General features: G+C 41.0%; 1 long non-coding RNA gene across 1 annotated transcript in view; it reads left to right on the top strand.

Moving 5' to 3' along the window:
- Positions 1-22904, top strand: part of LOC132506024 (uncharacterized) — a 44418-nt gene extending 21514 nt beyond the window's left edge. The window contains exons 3-5 of the long non-coding RNA XR_009535679.1: positions 17354-17671; positions 18318-18437; positions 22525-22904. This is a non-coding gene — a long non-coding RNA (uncharacterized LOC132506024). The remainder of the gene's footprint in view (positions 1-17353; positions 17672-18317; positions 18438-22524) is intronic.
- Positions 22905-24367: the final 1463 nt, after the last annotated feature.

Here is a 24367-nt window from a genome sequence, read left to right as displayed (position 1 = left end):
TCCCAATGTTTTATACCCTCTGAGAAAAAACAACAACAACAACAAAAAAACAATTGTCAGGGAAGAAATGTCACACTGTCATTCATCATGTTCCATATGAAAGTCTTAGAAAATAGCTTTCATATTGTTTTTGGACTCACTTAGATGTTCATAATCCTAATCTCCTTATACCAATAGTCAGGTGCTGTTCGACATTCTGTACAGGGCACTGAGCCAGGCATTGACAGGGGAGCAAGTCCTCCCCCAAAGCTGACAGCCTGGTAGGTGACTGTGGCAAAATTACAGCAGCAGCCATCCTTCATTTTGCTTCTTCTTAGGTGCTGTCAGAGCTTAAAAGTTCCTAACAGAACATCAGGTCAAAGACCTCAAACTACAAATGAAGAAACTACAGAGAGAAAGGAAGCCCTTTTTTAACATCACACAGCAAGTCAGTGGAAGATTCTGGAATAACTTGTCCTCCATGGCTCCCTGACTCTGCATAGCTGATGTCTGCAAGCCTATTGTGTGCACATTTTAACAGCTTTTGTTGAAATATAATTTACATAACATTGAATTCACTTGTTTTAAGTGTACAGTTCCATCACCTTTTGTATATTTACAAAGTTGTACAATTATTGCCATCTAATTTTAGAACTTTTCCATCGCCCTGAAATAGAAAGCTTGAGCTGGTTTGCAGTCACTCCTCATTCCTACCCCAACCCCAGACAATTACTAGTCTACTTTCTGTCTGATTTGCCTTTTCTGGACATTTCATATATGTGGACTCATACAATATGTCTTATGTGTCTGGTTTCCTTCACTTAGCCTGACATTTCGAGGTTCATTCCCATTGCTGTATGTATTCATACTCCATTCATTTTTATTAGCAAATAGTAGTCCATTATATGAATGGCCACCTTTTATTATCTATTCACCAGTTAATGAATATTTGGGTTGTTTTCACTTTGGGCCTATTGTATTTTAACACACAGCCCAACCCCACATGACTGGTGATGGCTGTCATGTAGATTAAAGACCTTGCACTACATTTAGACTCAGTTGAAGGAGTGCCCTTAACAATTAGTGATGTCTGCCCATGGTCAGGGAGCAGAAAATTGAGGCATGCACGCAAAGTATGATTACATCATTTCCAAAGGGGTGTCTTCTAGTTCTAAAAGGGATAGTCACATTTCTCCCAAAAACAGAGTTAAAAGAAGGCAAAACGTTGCAACTAGGAAGAATCGCTTCATTTTTGGTGAAGAACATACCTTGTAGGGTACAGTTTATTATTAAACAATCAGTGGTTGGGACATCTTTAGCATATTTTTCCAGAAAGGCAATGGAGCCACTCTGTCATGACTTCTTCAGGCCAACTCCTTACCAGGCTCAGGATTGGCATCATTTATGTGGCCAAGGATTAGTGAATGCAGCCACAGTTATGGCCCCAAGTGGCTGATGAGTTAGCATTCCTGGTGATCATATCTACAGCCAAAATTTTTGTTGTTGTTGAGTAAAAGTCGGAAGGGTAGTTCTTTACTTTCCTCTTGGGAGTGGAAGAGTAGACTTAACTCCTTCAAAACTCAGTGGGCTTGTTGTTGTCTTTGTATTGTTGGCCATGAGAAAAGAGATGGGAATTTGAGTTGGACTGATGGAAGAATGTAGAAATTGTGGTTTATGTGAATATGCCCCAAGCAAAGAACCTGGTGTTACCTTAGGAGAATGTAAAGAAAACATCGTTGATGTCAGGGGAAAATGGGAGGAAAAAGCAAAGTATTAGAGAAGGATGAAGAAAAGGAGAAGGTAGAAATTTATAACGAAGACTAAAATAAATCATAAATGTTAAACCAGTGGTTTGTTAACCAAACCCAGGCCACAACCATCTTTCTACTGTTCGAGACTGTTTTTCAAAAGGAAATGAATTAGTTTGAACACTTAAAAATCAGGAAACTTTGTATCACTTTCTTAGTTTCCTATTTGTTAAAAAAAAAAAAGAAAGGAAGGAAGAAAGAGAGAGAGAGAAAGGAAAGAAAGAAGAAAGGAAGGAGGGAGGGAGGGATGGAGGGAGGGGGGAGGGAGGGAGGGAAGGAAGGAAGGAAGGAAGGAAAGGAGGAAGGAAGGGAGGGAGGAAGGAAGGAAGTCTGGCAAACATTTATTAGAGCAGAATAATGACAGCTCCTTGAGGATGGGGCATGTATGCTCCAGTTTGCCACAGTCCCCACCATACCCTATTGCTTATATTCATCTGTTTCACAGGTTTGTGACACCCTTTGTATCTGCAACGTCTTAGATAACTATGTTTATATTGGCTCAATCATTCCAGACATCCTGCTGGGCCCCTGTGTTATATCCGATCTTTCAGAGAATGAAATGAAATTCATAGACATTAAACAACTTGCCCAAGTTCACCATCAGTAACAGTCAAAGTTATTTCTTATCTCAACAGAGCTACTGCTTTTTCCAGTATATCATACCTTGACAAACAGAGAAAATAATTGATTAAACATAAAGCGAAGAATGGAGCAAAATTGAAGGAAAAATCTGGAGCAGAGGGAGTTTTTAAAAGAACAATTTAATTAATTAATTGAAAACAAAGCTATAGCATGGACTTACCCAATGGGGGGCCAAACACAAGCCTGGATGGACACACATATTTCTTGCCCACTTCTCTAGAAACAAGTCCAGGCCTCCTAGACATAAAATACTTTTTTTCTTGACTCATAAGGACAGCTCTGAAAAAGCATTTGGGAGTTGGCTTAGGAATAAAATAACTTGTTCGAATTAGCAAACATTTTCCAAATATTTCTTAAAGACAGAGTTTCCTACGTATAATTCCCAAACCTCACTGAGTTAGCAAGTTCCCCAGGTGGCTCCAGAAATTCAGCTTAGGCCACGGTTACTATCTGGTGGTACAACCCATCTCTACATTAGTCTCCGAGACAGAGCCCCAGCACTGTCAGCTGTCAGAGTTTATTGGGGCAGCTTAAGACCCTGTTGCCCACTTATTGGCCCCTTCCAGAGAACCTGAGGTCTCCCCGAGGGTCACCACTTGTACAGAAATAGAGGAGAACAGAGAAAACAAGCATTTCTTTTTGCAACCTCGAGATCTATTTCTGGGGTTGAACAGAAGCCATTAAAACATTCCCATGACTCTGTGCCAAGCCCCCAAATTACTAATGACAGACATGCTGGCTCAAAAGGAGTCATTTCTGGCAAATAGCCCTTCAGTATCTTGTTAATGGTAATAATCCCGAGCCTTTCATTGAAAGATCTCAAAGCACAGGGCAAGACTTAATTGTCTCCCCCGTCAACTCTGTCCCTGAAAAAGGTAATTATAATTCTATCCCTCAGACGGTTTACACAGGGGTTAAATGGGCCACGGAGGTTGAATGATTTATCCTTGTTTCTATTCTAAGTTGAAAGGAAAAGTCTAAATAATGTCATAAGTTGGGGTGAACTCAGCTGTACGAGTTGGAACCAGTGGGAGATTGAAGCAGACGAACCGAGAGCCTGGGGAGGCTAACATGATAAAAGATGTCCCTGACTAGTAGCCACAGGACAAGCACCACGTACAAAGGTGCTGACCTGAACTGAGTTTACCTTAAGGATGTTATCCATAACTGCCCAGTCCAGGTTAGAAGGAGGGAGTCAGAACCAGAGTCCTGAAAGGAGGAGACCCTCAATATTGTGTGTACAGATTCCAAAGCGAGAGCCCATGCTCAGTAGCTTAGATAAAAATAAGTTTATCTCACTGGCAGAGTAGTGTGGCAAGAGCTAGAAGTGTACCTGGTCCCCAGATAGATGAGGGGTTCATCCTAGTGGAGGACCTGAATGCCAGACATGGCATGCGAGACAGTTACCTGAATCTAGAACCTAAGCCACTATGGAGATAGTCGTCACTGACTTCACAAACCTGTTTCTCCTCCTGTAAATCCCCATCTCAATAAATGGGACCTCTTCTCACTCACGTGCCACAACCAAGGTACAAGGATTCATCTTCTCCATCACCTTTTATATATGATTCCCACATTCTAATAACACAATATATCTTCCAAATCAGTATTCTTATCACCATTCCCACCTGCTTTGACTTATTTGAGACCCCATGATATCTCCCCTGGATTATTTTAACAACCTCCTAGCTGTTTCTGTTGCTTTTACACTTCTGTTTTACACTTTTACACTTCTGTTTCCCCAAGCCAAACAACTCTTTATAATATTGTCCACAGAATATTCCTGAAATACAAATATAGTCATGGCACTTATAATCACCTGCCCCCCCCCCAAGTTAAACCCTTCAACTTCCCTTCCACAGGGAAAAGTGCAAAACAGAACTGCCAACCTGGAATTCCATACCAACAAAATCATATTTTAAAAATAAAGATGAAATAATGTTTCAGATAAATAAATTGCTGAAGCAATTTATCACCAGCAGAAATTCAGAACAATAAATATTAAAAGTTCTTCAGATAAAAGGAAAATGGTACCAGATGAAAACTTAGATCTATACAATAAGAATGAAAAGCATTAGAAATGGTATACATCTGAGTAAATATAATACTCTTTTTTCTCACTTTTAATTTCTTTAAAAGATATATGTTTAAAGTAAAAATAACACTATTTATAACATGTGCATAAATAAAAAGTGAATGAAAACAAAAATGGGAGGGGATAAATGGAAGTATATGGTTGTAAGAGTTTTACATTATTCATTAAATTATTTATGATATTATTTAAAGGTAAAATGGGATACATTAAAGATGTGTATTGTATTCCCTAGAGCAGTTACTAAAAATAAAAATAAGGAATAGCTAATAAGCCAATAGTGGAAATAATATGGCACTGATAATTAATACCAAAACAGGCAGAAAGCAGAAAAAAGAAAGAACAGATAGAACAGATAAAAAACAAAGAGGAAAACTGTAGATTTAAACCTATCACACCAATAATTACATTAAAGTTCACTCACCTTGACACTCCAATGGAAGACAGATTGTGGGAGGGGGTAGAAAAACAATACCCAAGTGTATGACAATAGGACAACACCCACTTTAAATATAAAGTCATAGACAGGTAAGGGAATGAAAAATTATGTACCATGCAAACACTGGACAATAAGCTAAAATGTCTGTGTTTATATTATACAACATAGATTTCAGCATAAGCAATATTATCAGGGATAAAGTGGGACATTTCATAATGAAAAACTGGTGAGTATATCCAGAAAACATAGCACTTTCTAAAATTATATGCAGCTTTAAATCTTTAAGGAAAGTTTACCAAAATATGTGCAAGACCTCTAAACCTAAAGTCACAGTGCAATGCTCAGAGATATTACAGAAAACCTAAATAAAATGAGAGATATGGCATGTTCATGGACTGGAAGACTCAGTGTTGCTATAATAATTCTCCCAGAAGTGATCTATACATTCAGCACTATCTCAATCAAAACCTCCAGAGACCATCTGTGTAGAAAATGACAAACTGTACACTAAAAATGGGTGAATTTTATGTTTGTAAGTCAGACTCCTATAATTATACACCAATCAAATAATTTTGATTTTTAAAAAGATATAACAGCAATAAAAGTAAAACTCACTGGGAAGTTAAAATAACCTCTGTGTGAAGGAAAGAACGAGGTCAGAAATAACATTGTGAATTTAAGCTTTTACCCAAGATAAACTAAACTTTAAAATGGAAATGGCGAATTACTTTAGGTTAGCAAGATTAAGTTCCCTGCCAAGTGGAAATAGAGACTAAAGAGCTAAACTAGTTTCAGTAATAATGAAATTAATAAAGTTACATTTTTGCATGTCTGAGTATTCTGCCTATGAAAATTCATACCTTATCCCTTGTTAACAAGAAGAGATCTATGCCTCACACTTGAGGCATGAAGATCACTATGTTCTTGGAAGACCAGGTCCCCAGGACGATTACTTGTGTGGCAATGTGAAGAACTGGCACTTGGGGGCAGGATTAAATTCTAATATAGAATATCACAGTGTTTGAAAGGACCTAAAAATTTATTTGTGCCTCTGAACTACAAAAAGTTTCTGGCAGAGAACATTTTAGCTTCTAGTAAAATAGGAGTTCACTGCTTTGAATGGAAACCCATTCCATTATCAGCATGCTTTCTTAAGATTCCCCCTCAACTTGTAGTGTTGAGAAATAAACATATAAATCAAAACTTGGTCTGTCCTAGGCCAAACACAGGGACTTTCACCTTCCTTAGTCTTGACACTACTTATAGTTGATTTTGCCTGGCTTTTATGAGCAGTTTTAGAAGTTGAGTTGCCATGTATGAAGTTAGATATCTCTTGCACTAAGGTAGGCAAAACAGACGACACTAACATAAAAGCAGAAATGTATGTTTCTAGTCATGAATTCAAGGCGTTCACTTTTATCTATTTTTCTTGACCGACACAGTCTTATTTTAAATGTGAGTTCTGTTACACATCTTAGCAATACCTGATTGTTTTATTGAACACTTAATGATATTCACCTTGTACCTTTGAAAGAATACTAGCAGGAAAACATGAAAACATTACTTGAAAGCAAGAGGAGCACTTTGAGGTGGCTAGAGAACAATACACAACCACATGATAAGTATTCTTAGGATGCTGACATAAGAAGGCTTATGAGTTACCTGAGCAAATAGGCAAGGATTCCTGGAGAAAAAAAACATCACAGGAGATTACTTCAGTAGCTGCTTCATCCAGAACTTGAGCAATGCTTTCTTATCTTGAATCTTCAGGATCAAAACACAGCTTCCAATCTAGTTCTACATCCATCTCAGAAGGAAGATGATAGGAGAGAGGTTATCTTTGGTAACACAACGAAGCTGCTTGACCTGGCACTGATGGAGCTACTTTCAAGATGCCTCACTCATACGGCTGGCAAGTTGATGATGACTGCTGGCTGGGAACTCAGCCCGGTCAGTGGGCATTTGTTTCTCTCTATGAGAACCTCTCCACAGACACTTGAGCTTCCTACCAATATGGTGGCTGGGTTCCAAGAGCTGGAGTCCCTCAAAGAGCAAAGTGAATGGCATGGCATTCTTATAATCTAGCCTCAGAAGCCATATAGCATCACTTCTACTGTACTCTGTGTGTTGAAGTAGTCACAGAGACCCACCCAGATTCAAGAGGAGCAGACATAGACACTGTCCCTTGATAGGGTATAATTCTAATGTTCCAGAAAAGCCTGAGATATGAGAGATATAGTTGCAACCCTCTTTGGAAGACATAAAATGCCACATGAAATAACTTTAAGGACTGTCTTCCACCTTTCCACCCCTCTATACATACTATAGTGTGATTATTTTACACATAGAAAATAACTATGTATACATGAATATATGGAAATAGTAAAATGATGCCCCACCTAGATTGTTATTTTCTTTTTGCACCTTGTTGTTTTCTTACTACCCTCACTGGCTCATATTTGTTTATGGTTAAAAGTATTATAATCATTAATTCTCGTCTTGGAAGGCATAAAACAAGTGATAGCAAGAACATAAGGATTGGACCTGCCAGTGGCAGATAGCTCTTTCTGACCAAATCCAGATATTACCTCTAAATTATTCTTAACACAGTTTTTTCATTAAATCACCACCAGTAATTTATGGTTATCATGTGGGAAAAGTGCTTTTGCCATCTTGGGTATAGTTTCTGTATCTGGCCAAATCAGGATGTTAGAATCAGGAGAAAACGTGAACCTAGATGTTAGAGGTGGTAGGAACTCAAATGAATACATAAAAACAAAATAAATCACTATACCACCAAAATACCTGGTGGGACAACAGCCAGTCTGGAATATGAGAGGTTCAATCTAGTTTAAGATGAAGTTGGGGTTGTCTATGGAGACATATCTGGGAAAATCTAGTTGGTGCATAGTTTAGGGGCTTAAAGGTTGTACTATACTGGTACCAAATACAGGATAAGACTGGGACCACAATTCTGATCAAACAGGCATAGTCCTAGGCTCAATGGACAGGGGATGGATGAGAACCAAGCAGTGGTTAGGGACTAGTCTTCTAGATGAAGATCACAGGCAGGGCTCCCCTGTAGGAGTTCCCTAGTAGGAAAGGAGAAGCCTGAGCATGTGCATTCTCCAGATGGAACAGGTTCCCTCATACTTTGGATACCAGGTTGATATGATGAAATCAAACTTCAACAGGAAAAGACTGATTTCATCTGGTATTTGGTTGCATCGGCCATCAACAAAGTTGGAGTCATGTAAATTTTGCATTAAGACCATGAAAATAGTCTAAATAATCGAGAGTAAAACTAAACAAGATATATGCAGGATCTTCATGAAGACAAGTTACCTAGTTTGCGCCCCCCATGCACACACAATCAAGATGCAAAAGGACATGCTCAGCATGGAACATTTTGTACGAAAGTTTTAAATATACAAAACAATACTACACATGATTATGGGTAAATGTGTGTTGTGAAAGTAAATGTTAATACATGCACAGACAGAGTACACTCCAATTTAATAACTGTGGTTACTGTGGAGGGTGGAGGGAGATTTGGGTGTAGGAATATGCCTGTTTCTGTAACATTTCAGATCTCCATCTTAAGGTATCTAACGCATACACCAAACACAACCTGTCAAGATTTGACCGATATTTTTATTTTCTGTATGCTTGAATATTTATCTTGTAAATTGCAATCCATAAAGAGATGAAGATTAAGATGAAGAAATGAGCAAGATGAAGGAGCATGAGAAGGAGAGGAGGAGGGTGAGGGAGAAATGGAGATTCTTAAAAAGAGGTAAAGGAGGAAGAAGGAAAAGAAGGAGAAGGAGGAGGAAAGGAACAAAATGCCCATATTAGTGAGAGAAACAGTTTCAAAATTCTACATGTATCTTTGTTGAAAACTTGACAGCCTGTTTCTGATTCAGCTAGACAAAAGAAATGCATGAAAATGGCTCAAAATGTAAAAAAATAAAATACAATGTAAAAGGTAAAATCTGCCCTACCAGATGTCAAAACATACTAAAAAGCTACAGTAATTCAAATACAGAATAAATATATGAGTATTAAGTAATTCAAAGTGTGGGGTAGGATTATTAAATTAAATAAATATGGCATGGATGATTGGTTAAATATTTTGGGGTTTAGAGAAAGACAAATACCCCCCACCACCACTTACCTCATATAATTGACCTAATTTGATTTAAACTGACTAAAATTTCAAAGAGTAAAGATGAAATGCTAAAAGAATTGACGAAAATATAGTATGTGTGTCATCTCGAGAGAGAATCCATAAAGAATATGCATGAGAGGCTTTTAAAATGTTTGCTTTATTCTTTCTTACAGACAAATTTTCTACAGTTAGCATGAATTATTTTATTTATTTTAATCAGATTCTAACTTATTAAATTATGATATATTCATTATAAGGTCAAGAAATACATAAAGGAATAAAAAACAAACTCTAAATTCTCTCCTTTACCCCACTCCCCTATCCCATTCTCCAGGAGTTTACCGCAGTTTCTTATGTGCACCTTCAGGGACACATCTATATAAATACACAGATGTCATGTATGTATAGAAACATCATACATATATGTGTTTTATATTTATAGTGTGTATGCATATTTAGTATTTTAATTTAACTACACATATAATTTGGTACAATTGTGTGTATGTATATATTGATATATATATGTGCCATATATATATGTACATATACATATATATGTATATATATTCTTTTCTTCATCATCATATGTAAAACTTTTAGGGAAGAGGATCTACTGACACCTAAGATGGCTGGATGCATTTTGGTTCACCTGCATCAGTTACCTCTGGCTAAAAAAAATGCCATGTCACCAACACTCACAACACCTTGGTGGCTTCCATTATAAGAATTTTTTGCTTATGCTTCTGGGTAAGTTGGGAAGTAATCTAGAGGCTCTGCTGATTTTTGGCTGGGGTTGCTCACATGTCTAACTTACCTATGATGGTCTCAACTGTAGCAAACGGAGTGGCTCTGCTCTGTTCCATGTGTCTCGTACCCTCCAGCCAGCTGATCCAGGCATGTTTATAAGACTTTGGCAGACCTTCAAGAAAGCACCTGAAAACAGGCAATGCCTCTTGGGCTTGAAGTTAGAACTAGCACATCATCATTCCACTCCATCTATTGGCCAAAGTAAACAGCATGGCCAAACCCAGAGTCAGAGCTGGATGGGTGGGCACTTCGAAATCATAAGGCAAAGAGTGTAGATGCAGATAGAGATGAAGAATTGGGCCCATTGTTGCAACCTACCATACTACCATGAGCTTATTGTGTGCCAGGACAGTTTTGGTTTGGAGAATATGGTCATTCACTCATGGTGATCCCAGCCAGTGGTTAATGTGGACATAAACACAGGTACAGGTCTCTCCCACTTTTCAAAAGTTCACTTTACAAACGACCTACATTAGTACCTGTTTTCACTGAGAGAAATCCCAAGAGGATTTTCACTTTTACAAAAAAAAAAAATAAAGACGAAAAGCAAAAATAGCATTCGGTGTTGGTTTTGCAGTAAGTCTTATAAAGACAGCTTCCACCCCAACATCGAGAGAGACACTGCCAAGCTTTTTCCCCAAGAATGGCACTCAGTATCTCAGCATCAAGCTGCCATAGCTTTGAACTGTGTCTATGAGCAACTCTGCTTTAACTCGATTTATTTTCTGCATCCATTGGCGAGACTGTCCTAAGGTAATTGTTTCTTCACTTTATGCCATTTCACCTTACAAAAGACCTCCCAGGAACCCTCTACTCTTGGATAGCAGGGATACCTGCAATTCTTAGAGGAAGTAAGATAGAGGTAAGAAAGTTAGCATTGGGGATTTAGAGTCGGATGTGATCCTTTCTAATGATGAGGTATGAGGTTGGAGGTATAAGAAGGCCTCGTGGGGGACTTCCTTGGTGGTCCAGTGGTTAAGAATCCGCCTTCCAATGAAGGAGACAGGGGTTCGATCCCTGGTTGGGGAACTAAGATCCCACATGCCGTGGAGCAACTAAGCCCAAACGCTCTGGAGCCCATGCCACAACTAGAGAGAAGCCCGCACGCCACGACTAGAGAGAAGCCCTCACGTGACAACTAGAGAGGAGCCCTCGCACCACAACTAGAGAGGAGCCCACGTACCACAACTAGAGAGGAGCCCATATGCCACAATGAAGAGCCCTTGCAAAGCAACAAAAGATGCTGCACCTGAGACTGGACGCAGCCAAAAATAGATAGGTAAGTAGGTAGATAGATATCTAGATAGATAGATAGATAGGTATTTTTTTTAAAAAAAGACTTCTTGGGCTTCCCTGGTGGCGCAGTGGTTGAGAGTCCGCCTGCCGATGCAGGGGACACGGGTTCGTGCCCCAGTCTGGGAAGATCCCACATGCCGCGGAGCGGCTGGGCCCGTGAGCCATGACCTCTGAGCCTGTGCGTCCGGAGCCCGTGCTCCACAATGGGAGAGGTCACAACAGTGAGAGGCCTGCGTACCACAAAAAAAAAAAAAAAAAAGACTTCTTGGAGGAGTTGGCCTTTGATTTGGACACGGAAAACAGAAATGGACTTTCCAATATTCATTACTCACAGATGGAGATGGGAAAGAATATTTTTGACAGATGGAAAAGACTAAGTTAGGGACACTGAGAACATGATCAGGTCTGCTGCGCCCGGAGAGTATGAAACTCATGAGTGAAAGCTAAGATAGGAGTGGGTATTTAGGGGGGTTCTTAGGGGATTTAGTTGTGGAATGTGGATTCTGGATATAGATCTGTAAGTGACAGGAGGCTTATGACGATTCTGACCCAGAAGCTGCTGCTTCTGAGGGCGTGGAGGACAGATTGAAGTGAAGAGATAGGAGAGGCAGGGAGGTAAGTCAGACAGCGATTAAAGAAATAGTGAAGGTCAGAACTAGGGCATTTTTAGTGGGATTAGAGAGACGGAAGAGAGATTATGGTGTCAATATCATATGGGTTAGGGAGGGATAAATTAGGAGTTTGTGATTAACACATACACACTACTATATATAAAGTAGATAATCAACAAGGACCTACCGTATAGTACAGGGAACTCTACTCAATATTCTGTAATAATCTATATGGGAAAAAAATATGAAAAAGAAATATATGTCTACATATAACTGAATCACTTTGTTGTACACTTAAAACTAACAGAACATTTTAAACCAACTATACATCAATACAAAAAAATTTTTTAATTAAAATAATATGTAATTAGTGTTAGAAAGCCAAAGTGTGCCTCATACACCTGATTCCCCAGAAGTGTGGTCAGAAATGACAGACATTATAGGAAAGTTTGATTTTACATTTTCCGACGTGTGATAAATGTGATTAAAACATTTAAAAAGTATTTCTTATAGCATTTTTAATATCCCACATGAGTTTCTCCACAGTCACCCTACATCCAAACCTAGAGGAACCTAAGAGACATTTGTAGGAGAAATTGGACGATGGTGCCTGGAGACACCTCCAGCTTGGGAGCACGGACTCCTTGCTGGAAAGACGCAGGGGTGACTGATGAAGCACGCAAGTGTGATTAATCACGTGATCGTGCTGGAAAAGGAAGGACTGACAATGAAACCCACATGGGTGCTGTCATTGAAAGGGCCCTTCTTTCCTAAGAGTCTTCAGTCTAAACAGGTTTCCATTTACCCCTCCTCACTCTCTATATTTTTGCCTGGATTCTTCAGTGGTGGCATAGGTCATAGTTAGAGGGATGGATATTGCCACAGTTTGATCTTGGCAACGACAACAACAACAACAAAGTGTTTTCTACCATAGTGTTTAACAAGAAAAAGCTTTAAAACCAGCCTGCCCAGGGGTTCACACATGGGATGCACTTAGAATACTGTGGCACAGAGAAAGCAACCCTTGTGTACTGGCTATTGTTATTTTTAATTAGATTAAAGTGGAAATACCATATTTCAGCTCTAAAAGTGTCTGTCCAGCTTCTCCAACCCTCCAGCCAAGACATATATTTGCCCTGAGAAGGCAAATGAGCCTAGAATTACTCTTGCTGTCTTAAACCCGGGGTCCCCTGAACCCAGAGCGGGTCTGTCTGTGGCCACCCAGTCATGCTGTGTTGTCTGGGTGAATGGGTTTTGACTCAGGCCTACTTTGCACTCAGGCACCTTGTTTAGAACTAATGCCCCATCCTGACCTCCAGTTCATTTGGCTTGGGCCCTGACACCTGTCCGCTCTCTCCCCGCACATCAATGCCATTCCCCAAACTAGGCAGCCTGCCCAGAGCCTGACCTAGCTTGGCTGTCACTCCTAGGAGACGCCCGCTGTCCTCTTGGGCCACCAGTTTAGACTTTTTTAGACTTTCTTTCCAAACTGGCTCATGTCCTGATCACCATGCCCCTTTCTCGTTATTCAATACAAGCCCTGCCCCAACCTGGTTACGTCCTTTCTCAATAAGCCTGAGCTTCTGAATCGCCAACCTGACCCCGGTCAAGGCTTGATATTGGGGACCTTCGAATTCCAAGCTCCCTGCTTTATAGATGAGGATCTGTGGCTTAGGGAGGGGAAGTACATTCCCCCATGTCACACCCTGAGTGTGTGACAGATGTAGGAAATATAACCCCAGGCCCTGAGAAACATTTGTCTTGGAATATTGTTACGATTCCAAAGAGCTATGGCTTAGTTTCTTCAGCTTGTCCTCATACAACCTCTGAAAGAACTTCTTTCTGAGACCATACTTAGCAGGTAATTCCTTCCCACCAAGTAGTCAAGATCCTCAGATGTAAATATCCTTCTCACCTCTGGTGTTCAGGAGTTGTCAGAGCGTTACAGTCTGTCAGTAGCCTGTGGTGGCTGAAACAGAGAAAGAGAATAATCACTGGGATCCTCGAAGCAGAAAAAAACATCAAGTTCTTCCCTTGGTTTTCTGTGAGCTGGTGAAATCAGGTAGAGGACCAAGGTATCCACAGAATTGTTTCAAATCTCCGCAGTGTTTTGGCCCTTTGTCAGAGCCTATGAACTGACACACTGAGATATTTGACACATCCATAGGAGTCCTTGTGGTCATTTCCAGAATGGCCAGGAGATGTGCCAGGCAAATGTACAGAAAGCCCTGATTTAGGAGGGCTGTGGCCCACTGGGGCTTGGGGGTCCTTCCATATTTGACTCTGTGCTGCCACTGTGTTCCCAGTCCTCGGCATTTCCACATCTGGCCATCTTCTGAATTAGGCCAAAATAAAGCACCAGAGGAAGGAGTCCTGGACTTGAAATAATTTTGAGTCCTGCTTCCTCCATCTATTGGTATGTGGTTTCTCCCCCATGTATTTCACATAAGTCCCAGGGACTGCAGTGTCATTCTCCAAGAAAGAGAGAAAGAAAGGAAGAAAGGAAGGATGGAAGGAAGGAAGGAAGGATGGAAGGAAGGAAGGAAGGAAGGAAGGAAGGAAGGAAGAAAGAAAGAAAGAAAGAAAGAAAGAAAGAAAGAAAGAAAGAAAGAAAGGAAAGGAAAAAAACAATTCTGTCTTGCTCTGCACACAGACTTCAACCATCCAGCTACACCAACTATGCAAAGGTGCTTTTGCATGTTGCAAAAAGTCCAACAAAAATTTCAACTTCCTCTTCTAATATGCAGCACAGATCCTCCAAAGATAACAGAAGATAGAGGATGTCAAATGCGAATGGGTAGTGGGAGTACAGAGTCTCAAACGTTCAGTTTCCTCATCTGCAACAAGGAAGCAAGAGTAGTATCACCTTATAAGGATGCTTTAAGATTCAGAAGATAATGATGGGCTATGGTGACTATTTTAAAATACGAGTCATGGTTTGAAAACATGGACTCTGAACATGCCTTGCTACTGCAGCTGACCTTGGGAGGCACTATAGTCTCTTTATAACTCCCCTGAAATGACGAGGCGAGGACCTTGCCTGAATTCAGAAGTGTTTTGGAGATAAGTTTGTAAGGTTCCAAGGGGTCTTTTCTAAATGCCTTAGGTTAACTGAAGGGAATGAACAGGCGAGAAATAACCAGACAACTTAGGGCACAGAGCAGACCAGCCAGCACACCTCCCCATCTAGGAGGTGATCTTGAACCCCTGAAACTCTGGACCACCCTAAGGATATCAAGACTCCTCAAAGACTGAAACTAAAGTGGAGGGACTGGGAGGTCCCTTCCATGCCTCCTAAAATGGAATTTTCCAGATAAGCATGGCCTGGTCCTTATATGGTTAACACTGGGTGTGCCTCCTTTCTTCAGGGGACACTAGGCCCACCCACAGGGACATAGATTTACCAAACAGGCTAGAAGGGATGATTATCAACGTTCTGCAGCACAGAACTTAGACACACACAGTGAGGAGCAAGAGAAAGGTGGGTTCCCCAAAAAAGTGCTATACTGATGCAAGAGGTTAGGATCAACTAGGTATTCTTTTAATCTTCCCTGCAAGAAACAAAAACGGAGAAAATATCTCCATAGAGAGAAAACCTACATCTCAACAAAATATATAAATTATTAGATGTTAGAACCTAAAAGCTGGAAAAAAAGGAAATCAATCCTCCAATTTAGGACTAAGCCACACTCATGCCCCCGGAGAGAAGACGACCTGGCAGGAGGAGACTTTGAGAAGACAGAGGCCCTGTGAAAGGATTGTTCTAGAACATATGAGAAATCCTTGGTCTAACTTCACTTCCCCACACCCTAGCTGGGCTGCGTTGGAGTCTATGCATATATGTATGTATATGTATGTCTGTCTTTACAGCAGAGACAAGATAAAGAGAGAAAAGCGTTCCTGCCATGGGACTTTACCCACATCCCCACATAACATTCATAATAATGACCCCATCACTCATCAGAGATGCTCCCCAGGCCAGGCCTCACCAGCCTGGCAGCTCTCTGATCCCTCAGCCAGCTCTGGCTGTAATTGCAAACACCTTTCCCTCGGGACCTGTCCGCTGATGTGAAGACACTCGGGCTTTGCTGGTGTCTGTAAATGCAAGTTCAAGGGGACTTTTTTACATCAGAAGCAAAAACATGAGAGTCAAGAGACAGGTCCCCTGCGCCCTGTAGAAGATCACAGTCAAGAAGTGGGAGGCAATTACTCTGAAGGTGGGAAAAATAATTTGAAGGCAGCAGAACAGACACAAAGTAATTACCACCCAGACACAGCACAGGCAAAGAGGCCCTTGCTTCTAGGGAAATAAGAAGTGAGCAGACCGAGCTGGGAGGAGAGGCCTGGCTGTCCTAAGTGGGGTGAAAAGTCAGTGCTTACTTCCTGATAGGAAGGTAGGCAGAGATAGAAAATGACCCCCCAAATGCCCTTAATGAGGTTGTGAGCCGTACTAGTTACAGGCTTTTATCTTTTTCTCAACTTTTCTATTCTGTTTTAGAGGAAACGTGTGTGTGTGTGTGTGTGTGTGTGTGTGTGTGTGTGTGTGTGTTCTGAGATGATGGAAGGGGCATGAAGACTTGGGGAAAAGAAGAACAAGAAAGAGACTTTGAAAATACTGCTTACTGTCTGATTCTAATTATATGACCTTCTAGAAGAGGCAAAACTACAGAGATGGGAAAAAGGATCAGTGGTTGCCAGGGGTTTGGGGAGAGGAGGGAAAGATGAGTAGGTGGAACTCCAGAGATTTTAGGGCAGTGAAAGTCTTCTATTTGATCCTGTATTCATGGATACATGCCATTATGCAATTAGCAAAACTCATAGAATACACAACACGAAGAGTGAACTATAGGCTTTTGTTAATAATAAGGTATTAATATTGACTCATCAGTTGCAACAAATATACCACCCTCGTGCAAAATGTTAATAAGGGAAACTGCATGGCAGGGGAGAGGGGTATGTAATAACACTCTGTGCTTTCTGCTCAACTTTTCTGTAAACTAAAAACTACTTTAAAAAAGAAAGTCTAGTAATTAGAGAGAGAGAGAGAGAGAGAGAGAGACAGAGAGAGATGTAGGTGGGAATGTGGGATTAAACATTTAAACAGGCCCTCCCTATCCAGACAAAATGTTGGCAGTCTTGTAACCAGAAGAAAGTAGGACATTAGGTTCCAAGAAATACACTCAAAGTAAAATATTAGAAGTGTCTGAAACTCAACTGTGTTGTAATCTGATTTCACTAAAATCCAGAAAATAACTAAAATTCTCCTGCCCCAGCAAAGAAAAAGAGAGAGAGAATGTCACAGGGAACATGACATCCATGCTTACTGAATTCTCTCCGGTGAAGGGCTGGTTGAATGTGCTCGTTGTTTGTTCATTTCATCCTCATCCATTACCTGCCACTACTTTTATAAAATAAAATAAAAATCAGTTACTAGATCATGAACTTGGATACCAAATACTTATTAAAGTTTATGAATGCTTATACTCAGCTTCTGTGCTTCTCTTATAGAGGGCTGGTAACGAAAGTCCACAGACAAGCTCCAGTCAGAGGCAGATCACACTTTGAGAAGCGCTGCGTTAGAGGAGAATGAATCTACCAGAAACCCAGGCACTCCACAATCCCAGGCAGTCAACAAAAGAAAAGAAACCCAGCCAGGAAACGTGGTATTTACCAACAAGTTTTCTTGAAGACCGAGGGCGCCATCCCTTGCTTGGATGGTCACGGTGTCCTCTAGCCTTGCCCCCTTCCAGTCCATTTCACTCAGAGCCATGGAGACATCATTCTCAAGTGTAAGCATGATCGTGTCACTTTCTTACCTGGCCTCGGGTAGGTTTCTGATCTCTCAGGATGACCTGGGCACTGTTCAGCATCTCACTCATAGCAAACTGGCCCCTACTTGCCTCAGTCCTGGGGTTTGAGGAAGGAGGGATGGGGTTTGATCCAAGTAATCACACCCAAAAGTCAATACCCTAGTCCACTAATATATGTTACCAAGTAAGTGTATGTCTGATTTTAAAAACATAGAGTCAAGGGTAATTACTTAACTAACTCTGATGATGGGGGAGGGGTGGTGAGAAGGCTCTGGGAACATTCACCAAAGGAATTTATTTTTCAAATAAATGAAGGCATCCCAGGTGGAAGGACCAGCACCAATAAAAGCATGGAGTCATGGGAAAGCTTGGAGTATCTAGGGACCCTCAAGAAATTCTATGTATTTGACAGTCAGAGAAGAGTTCTGAGTCTTCTTCCAGTAAAGGGAATGGCAATAATTACTGGAGAAAGCCTCGAGGTTTACTTGCTCTGAGTATCTGGCATGAAGATGAGCTTTTCTTGCCTCAGATTGAAATAGAAGACACTTATTCTAAGAACTTGCCAGAAACTAGGAAAAATCTATTGAGGAAAGAGAAATTTCTGAGTTTTTTGAGCAAGAAGATTTAACCTTTACATCAATCCTTTTCTCCCCATTTTACAGATGAGCAGACTGAGGCTCAGAGAGAACAGCTGATCTCAGCCAGTCACACAAGAGTACGCAACACACCTGACTTTCAAACCAAGGTCTACCTGCCACTGAAAGATGTGCGTTTTGCACAAGGTACTGTTTATGTGCAAGGAAGGTGGTTATTGAGAGGAAAGAGGAGAGTAGAAGGCAAAGAGAAGCACATTTTAATTCTACGTTTGCAAATATGTATTAAAGTTGGGCTACTTCATAAGAATTGACTTTTGCAGAGTGTTTACTGTGTCAGACACTGTTAGGTGCTTTGTATGTTTCATTCACTTAATTCCTGCAGAGATTCTGCAAGGTAGATGTGGCATATTTTATTAATGTTTCCAACTATACATTCTCTCCCATGGTCATATGACTCATTGTGCCTCTTTGTAGATAGAATATATTTTCCTCTCCTAATAACAGATTGGGCCATGTGACTTTCTTAGGCCAATGGAATGAGAACAGATGTGCTATTTGCCCTGTCTAAGAAGCTCTCAGAGGCTTACACATTTCTGCCTTCTCTTTTGCTCTCTCCTTCTGCCCCAAGAATAGCTCACAGCCTAATCCTAGAATGAGAAAGCACATGAAGCAGAGGCATAGCAGGGGACATACAGCTGAATGACAAATAAAAGTTTCTTGGGGCTTCCCTGGTGGCGCAGTGGTTGAGAATCCGCCTGCCGATGCACATGACACGGGTTCGTGCCCCGGCCCGGGAAGATCCCACATGCCGCGGAGCGGCTGGGCCCGTGAGCCATGGCTGCTGAGCCTGTGTGTCCAGAGCCTGTGCTCTGCAGCGCGAGAGGCCACAACAGTGAGAGGCCCACGTAACGTAAAAAAAAAAAAAAATTTCTTGTAGGTCAATGAGATATTGGGGATGCTTGTTACATCAGCCAAGCTGACTAATACAATTGTTATTTTACAAATGAGGAATTGAAGCTGGGAGACACATCTTTCCCTAGCTCACACAACTTGTAGAGGTAAAACCTAAATTTAGACCCATTTCTATTGGATTTAAAAACCTGCACCCTTTTAATTAGAGTTTCAAAACTGCCATACAAAGTCCAGGGAGTTTAAAGTAACTCATATAAAGGTACTTCCCAGGAAACCAGAGCACTGTCTCTGGAATCCCCATTCTTTCTATGGTTCCTGTGGCTTCTCCATCCTCCAAATCCCTGCCAGAAGCTCTGCACTCTCTGTGAATTGCTCCTTGGTTTAATCCCTGGCCAGTGTCCCTTCTTCCTTCTCTTCACTTCCTTAGCACTTCCAGTTCATGCCCCTTGGCCAGACAGAAGCTCAATAATAGATGCTTGTGCTTAGAAAACAGACACAAACCAATATGGTATTATACACAGAAGAATGACACAATGAACAACTAATTAATGGAGCATAGGGGAAATGAGTATTTGATCTGTAAGGAGCAAATTTCAGCATGCAACATCCACTTTGTTACTTCTGTGATTTAGAAAATGGAAATACAAACGCTGACACTACCACCCATTCTTAGCCACCATCATCTCCTTCCTCACATCCTGTAACAACCTCATGAGTGGTCTCCCTGCTCCTATTATTCCCCCACAGACCCTTCTCCACACTGCAGTTAGGGTGAGCTTCTAAAAATGGTCACGACAGTCCTGGCTTAAAACATTTTGATGGTTTCTTTTTTTTTTTTAGAAGATATTGGGGGTTAGAGTTAATTAATTTATTTTTGCTGTGTTGGGTCTTTGTTTCTGTGCGAGGGCTTTCTCTAGTTGTGGCAAGCGGGGGCCACTCTTCATCGTGGTGCACGGACCTCTCACTATCGCGGCCTCTCTTTTTGCGGAACACAGGCTCCAGACGCGCAGGCTCAGTAGTTGTGGCTCACGGGCCTAGTTGCCCCACGGCATGTGGGATCCTCCCAGACCAGGGCTCAAACCCGTGTCCCCTTCATTAGCAGACAGATTCTCAACCACTGCACCACCAGGGAAGCCCATTTTGATGGTTTCTTACAGCTCTCGGAAGCAAATCCTAAATGACCTGGCTCCTGCCAACTTCTCCTAATTCATCTCATAGTTTTCTCTTCCTTGCTTATTATGTGCTAGACATAATGACATCCTTTTGTCATCAAGGGCCAATTTGCTTTCCCCTAGCTTATAGTCTTTCCATGTGGGAGTCTTTCTAGGTGCTTCCATCTCATCTTTATGGTCCTGGCTGAAACATCAGAAATGATGCTATATAAGGGGCTACCAAATCCTTTTCCATGTCCCTCTTCTAAGTCACCCAAGAAATGTACTTTCCAGTCTGCTGGTCATTCATTCAGTGTGATCATGTGACTACTTCTAGGCAAATGAAATGTAGGGTGATGTGTATCTAGCAGTTGGGCTGTACTACCCTTCAGCCTCCTTCTTCCCCTGCCTCGAATCCAGACCACACCATCTACTTATATCTCTACCATTACAATGTCTTTGCTTCATGGGTAACATTTGTCATCTTCTTAAACTTTCTTCTTAATTTATGGTTACCAGGTCCTTTTCTGTCTTCCAAGCCAGACTCCAAGCTCTAAGAGGGCAGGACCTTTGTCCATCCTGTTCATAGTTGTATCACAGTGCTCAGCATAGTGTTAGCCTCAATAGATGCTCGATTAATATTTCTGAAATATGTAAATATATGATAGAATAAGTGAAGAGCCTTGGGCATCAAAATCACACAGGTAGGCAGAACAGAAGTGGCCTATAAGAACAGACATGAGTCAAAGTAGATGGAGGGTGAGAAGGCACTCCACTCCATGAGTAAAAACATTTCCTTATAACATCAACATGACACTGGAACTGTTAGTAAGGGTCTGAGATGCCAGGGTTAGGATATCACCCACCTTCTGCATCGGCATCCCCAAATTATTGCATACATTCAGCATGTACTTATTGGGCTTAGACTATGTGCCAGATTTTGGCTGGGTTTTGCAATGAAGTTATAAATAAATCTCTATCCCTTCCCTCAAGGATCCAGAGGGAGAGACAGACATGGAAACAAATAATTAAAAATAAAATATGACCCATAGTACGACAGAGGGCTGGGCGAGAGGAGACAGAAGTAGAGAAAACAGAAGGAACACCTCTGTCTATGGAGTCACAAAGGCTGAGGAGACAACCTCTCCACTGGACCTAAATAAAAATACAAGTTTCCCAGGAAGACATAGTGGGAAGGGCATCATAGGCAGAGGGAAGAGTATATGCAAGGCATGGAGTCATAAATAGCCTCACAAATCAGGAAAGGCAAGAAGTTCTGGTGATTAAAGCATAAGGTGAGGATATCTTATATGTCCTTGAATGTGTGGAGTTGCCTTTTGCATTTAAAAGACACATGGGAAAGAGACACGATAAATTTACACACAGAGAAAAAATTAATCTACTGGTGAACAGTAAAAGACTTAAAAAAAAAGACTTACTGATTGTGTTGGGATATTTTGTTTTGTTTGTTTGTTCAAACTGAAAATAGAGATAATTTCTGAGGTCTGATCTCATTGGGGTTCTTTTTAAAATGTATTACTCAAGCAGTGTTATACCAGCAAAACAAAAAACTCAAAATTAGAAAACAATGACCCAGAATACCTCCACCCTAATAACCACATGTGTTCATATTTCCATATTACTTCAAGGCTTCACTTTGACTGGCCCATCCCTCTCTCAGGGGACAAAACAAATGGGAACAGGATAGGACTGCATTTTAATCATGGCAGAACACCGCAGGGCCCCTTGAAGGAGATGCTTGGAATTCCTGTCCCTGGAGAACTTAGACTAGAGATTGATTATGTATAAACCTGCCTGAAAGAGGGCTGCCATTGTCCACTCTTCAAGGTATAGATTTCTAGAATATGGAGAGTCAGCGTAAGTCTCTAGTTTATACATTTTTAAATCGTGGCTGCAGAGACTTATGACGTTCCCAGTGATGGTCAGGATCTGAGGCAAGGGAAGAAGGAAGCTGGAGGATGATACAACCTGGATTGCTACATACACATCACTTCCACCTGACATTTCATGTAGGGGGACGGAGGTCCATGGAGGGTCTTTGGGAATCCAGACATCAACTGAAATTGTACACCAAAATTTTCGTAAGTATACATGTACATTTTCCAGAGCGAGGGTCCTCTGCTTATCAGAGACTTGGTGTGTGATTTAAGTCTGAATTTTTGTTTGTTTGTTTTCTGTCTATTCCCCAGACCACATTGGGTGAACACATTTCTCACTCATTCTGAGGCCCAGGATCTGAACAAGGCTGACTCCTGGTTCTTGGCAAAGGACTGAGCTTTTTCCTATGTAGTCCTTCAGAAAGTTCCACTGGGGACTTCCCTGGTGGTGCAGTTGTTAAGAATCTGCCTGCCAATGCTGGGGACGTGGGTTCAATCCCTGGTCCGGGAAGATCCCACAGGCTGCAGAGCAACTGAGCCCGTGTGCCACAGCTACTGAGCCCACGTGCTGCAACTGCGCACCTAGAGCCCATGCTCCGCAGCAAGAGAAGCCACTGCAATGAGAAGCCCATGCACCGCGATGAGAAACCCACGTACCACAACGAAGAGTAGCTCCCGCTTGACGCAACTAGAGAAAGCCTGCATGCAACAACGAAGACCCACCGCAGCCAAAAATAAATAAAATTAATTTTTTTAAAAACGGTCCCTCTGTCCCTACTTCCAAAACACACCTCAAATATGTCATGTGTCTGCATTTCCATCACCTAACCTCTGGCCAGACCACCATCATCATCTCTCACCAGAACGAATACAACAGAGTTCAAGCAGGTCTCCTTGGTTTCACCCCTCCACTGCTTCAATCTAATTTTCATAAAGTGTCTTGAGGGACTTTTTTTTATTAACTATTTTTTTTAATTGAAGTATAATTAACTTACAATGTTCTGTTAGTTTCAGGTGTACAGCAAAATGATTCAGAATCTGAAAAGGAATATATACATATTCCTTTTCAGATTCTTTTCCATTATAGGTTATTACAAGATATTGAATATAGTTCCATGTGTTATACAGTAGGTCCTAGTTACTTACCCATTTTATATATAGTAGTGCATATACGTTAATCCCAATCTCCTAATTTATCTCTCGCCACCACCACCACCTCCCTCCACTGCTATCCCCTTTGGTAACCATAAGTTTTTTTCTATGTCAATGAGTCTGTTTCTGTTTTGTAAATAAGTTCATTTATATTATTTTTTTAGATTCCACATGTAAGTGATGTTATATGATGCTTTTCCCTTCTGACTTACTTCACTTAATATGATAATCTCTAGGTCTGTCCATGTTGCTGAAATGGCATTATTTCATTCTTTTTTATGGCTGAGTAATATTCCATTATATATATATATATATATATATATATATAAAATAATACATTCTCTTTATCCATTCAACTATCAATGGATGTTGCTTCCATTCTTGGCTATTGTACATAGTGCAGCTATGAACATTGGGGTGCATGTATCTTTTCAAATTAGAGTTTTCTCCAGATGCTCAGTAGTGGGATTGCTGGCTCATATGGTAATTCTATTTTTAGTTTTTTAAGGAACCTCCGTACTGTTCTCCATAGTGACTGCACCAATTTACATTCCCACCAACAGTGCAGGAGGGTTCCCTTTTCTCCACACCCTCTCCAGCATTTATTATTTGTAGACTTTTTGATGATGGGCATTCTAACTGGTGTGAGGTGATACCTCATTGTAGTTTTGATTTGCATTTCTCTAATAATTAGCGATATTGAGCATCTTTTGAGGGACTTTTTTTAATGAAGAAAATTACGTCAGCACCATACGGAAAATTCTCAAGCAGTTTCTCATAGGCCTCCAATATAACGCAAGTTCCTCAGTTTGGCTCAACAAGCCCTTTTAACCCATCTCCTTCCCACTTCTACAACCTTATCTGATGCCACCTTCCCCCTCACTCACTAGGATCCTACTGGGATGGACTCACTTCTGTTCCTGAACTTGCCCAGCTATTTCTCCCCTCAAGAGCCCCACACATGTTGTTCTATCTTCTGGAATCCTCTCTTCATATGGTTAGC

The sequence above is a fragment of the Lagenorhynchus albirostris genome, chromosome 15, assembly GCF_949774975.1.
Source record: "Lagenorhynchus albirostris chromosome 15, mLagAlb1.1, whole genome shotgun sequence".
In the NCBI taxonomy this organism is placed as follows: Eukaryota; Metazoa; Chordata; class Mammalia; order Artiodactyla; family Delphinidae; genus Lagenorhynchus; species Lagenorhynchus albirostris.
Note: the sequence above shows the minus strand (reverse complement) of the source record. Positions and strands in the feature narration are given on the sequence as shown.